The following is a 3,327-nucleotide window of genomic DNA, read 5'->3' on the forward strand; positions in this document are numbered from 1 at the left end:
GTGATCACTGAAAATGTTTTGTGACTACTTGAAAAAGGTTCAAAAATGGTTAAAAATCCAGGCACTGGAGGTACCCTGTTTTGAAAAAACCCTGGCACTCAATGTGTTAAAGGGCTATTTCACTTTCAAACTTTCAATGCTTGTGGTCATTTTATCGTCTACTTTGTGATTCAGTATTTTATCAGACACGCCCGCCCCTTCCTCTACAAACCCATTGTAACTTCAAACTCCATTTTAACCATCTTAGATAAATCATAGACACCCGTCCTTGGTTCTGGTGACTGATATTGTCCTTCTAATACGTGAGGGGGCCGTGTTTCAATTACTTTTATCATTTATTTATTTAAAAAATGTTTTTCGTTTAAGAAAAAAAAAAAAAAAAAGTTATTGAAAAAACACGGCCCCTCACACATTAGAAGGACAATATCAGTCACCAGAACCACGGACAGGTGTTTTTCATTAATCTACATGGTAAAATTGTGTTTACAGTTACAATAGGTTTGTATAGAAAGGGGGCGTGCCTGATAAAATGAATATCAAATGTCTAAATACTGAATCAAACAACTTAAAAACTGTCTGTCAGATTGAATGTGTCCTTATATTATCATCATTTTACCCATAGCCTGCTCAAGTGGAGTTTGGAGGTTTTGTCCATCATTGATTAGAATGACTAAGTCAGACGCAAAGTTAGGTGGTTTGAACGACAGTTTGAGGATCCAATGGAGTTAGAGGTTTAGTCAGAAGCGCTTTTTAATACTCATTGGTGCAATATTTGGGGTAAAACCTATTTTTTTGTATTTAACCAATAGCATAGCATAACTATATGATCTGACATTTGTAACAAACCAAACCGCTTGATAATAATCGGTTGAGAATTATTATAGTCGGGTGGAAATGTCATTATGTTCAAAACTGTTACTTTCCAGGATTCAAATAAAAAAAATTATGGAGTATTTCCAATTTTCAGTACTTTTACTTCTACTCCACTACATCTCAGAGACAAATATCATACTTTTACTCCACTACAATTATTTGAAAACTAGTTAGTAGTTAGTTTTTACAAGCTCACAAAGCGTCGCGATGCGACGCTTTGTGAGCTTGTAGATCTATTTTCAAAAGATTTCTATACATTTGAAAACTTGTGAAACGGGACATTCTGCATAATGAGTACTTTAAGTACATTTTGATGCCAATACTTTTGTACTTTTACTCAAGTATATTTTGAATTCCAGACTTTTCCTTGTAACAGAGTATTTATGTGTGATACTTTTACTTCAGTATAAGATTTGAGTACTTTTGCCACCACTGATGGCGGCTGCGTGGATGCAATCGCTCCAATGAGCACCAGCAGCTATACGTGTGTATTATCCATATTGTCCATATGATCCTGGGGGTGTGTGTGTGTGTGTGGGGGGGGGGGGGAGGGGGGTGAACGTAGTGCGTTCAGAATCCACTCCATGTCACTCTGTGTCAAACGACACGTGTCTGACCCAACCCCCCCCCCCCTCCCCATCAGTCCCCCATCACTGACCCCTGCTCTTGTTATTGCCTCACGGAGGTCGTGTCTCCTCTAAACATACATCGGTGTCTGCTGTGCAGTCTGCGTGCGTTTCCTGTCTGTCTGCCTGCGTCCAAACCCCCCCCCCCCCCCCCCCTGCATGCTTCCTGATGTGCTCTTCAAGTGTGTCTGTCTGTCAGTCAGTCATTCAGTCAGTCGGCTTGCTTCGATTAAAGTTCTCAGTTAAAGTTCTCCACGACTGATTTGTCATTTGATTTCCATAGAAGCGCTACGGAAACATGTTGCAAAGCGAAAATAGCCGATCATATTATGTTCAGAAGCATCTTCCATAAAATCTTAATAGTCTTGTATATTTCATGTAAACGCAAAAGGTTAAAGCCTCAATGATTTCTTAACCTGTTTGGCAGTATTACAGTATGCAGAACAGCAGGAACAATATTACTAAAACATCATGATTTTTAACATTATTGTGTTTAGGAAACAGGGCTAGTGTGTGGGGGGGGAGGGGATGCTTTCACGTTTCACAAATTGCATGTTAGGCCTTAATTGGCCTTTTTTCAGGTGTGGGATTTTTTCTTTAAATCCATGAGTCAGTCAGTCAGTCGTCCCTCCGTTGGGGGAAGCCGACACAAAGAGTCTCTCCTCTGTTCAATACAAACCTCCACCTCCACTTCAGCCTCTCTGGGATTAACAGTGGAGACTCTACGACTGGACGGCCAGGCCCCTCTCCATGCCTCTGTCATTGTCTCTCTCCCTCTCTCGCACGCACGCACGCACGCACACACACAGTCATTGTGATGCTTTCAGGACTAGACAGTATAGGGACTTCACCACTTAACCACATGAATGGATATTATTTTACTTTCAAACATGTTTGGGGTCATTTTAACGTCTATACTTGGGCTTAGATATTTGATATTAATTTTATCAGACACGCCCCCCTTCCTACATAAAATCTATAAAACACAAAAGCCAGAGTAGACGTTAAAATGACCCCCCTAACGTGTTTGAAAGTGAAATGTCCCTTTTAAAACAGGGGTCTTCAAGCTGAGAGAGAGATGAAGCAGGGACCCCAGTACATGTTGTATAAAATTGTGTTGCAGATGAAACCTTTTCATAGATTTCATCAGTGTTGTGTGAACTAAAGTGTTTTGTTTATTTCACTTAAACCACCCTCAATACCTAGTAATCTTGATCATTGGGCTCTGTACTTGAGCTGCTCTTTTTTCCTTCTACACCAAACCGCTATGCCGAAAATAGCCGATCTACAAGCTAATGTTCCCCTCAGAATAGGGATTCTAGGGTTGAAGTGGTTAGAGTAAAATAAAAAGTTCCTATCACACAAATATTTGGCAGACCCCATGTAGTAACTCTGAGGACCCAGTGTGAAATACATGCATTTTAACCCATTAAGACCTGGAACGCATCTGTGTCACTTTAGATTTCTTTGGCTAAAATATGGACGCCAGCCAGGCGTAAAGGGGTTCAGGTTCCACCGACATAACGTCACATTCTGCCCTTTAGTCCTCCTTGCTTTTCGTTATTAATCTTTCCTCTCTCCTATATTTGCGGAGGGACCACCGTAGGTTCACGGCGAGGGAACTGGAGGATCTCAAAACTCTCCAACAATGTCCCTCCTGTTCTGTTCTGTTCTGGTCATCATCCATCCGTCTGTCCCTCTCCATCTCCCCCCTCCTCTCCCCCCGTCCCTCCCCCGGTCCGTGTTCCGTCTCCCCGTCTCGCTTTTTGTGTCTCTCCCTCCCTCCTTCCCTAGTCCCTCCCTAACGCCGGTTACCGTAAGCTGCCCC

The sequence above is a fragment of the Gymnoscopelus microlampas genome (genome assembly GCF_963454915.1).
Source record: "Gymnoscopelus microlampas genome assembly, chromosome: 10".
Taxonomy (NCBI): domain Eukaryota; kingdom Metazoa; phylum Chordata; class Actinopteri; order Myctophiformes; family Myctophidae; genus Gymnoscopelus; species Gymnoscopelus microlampas.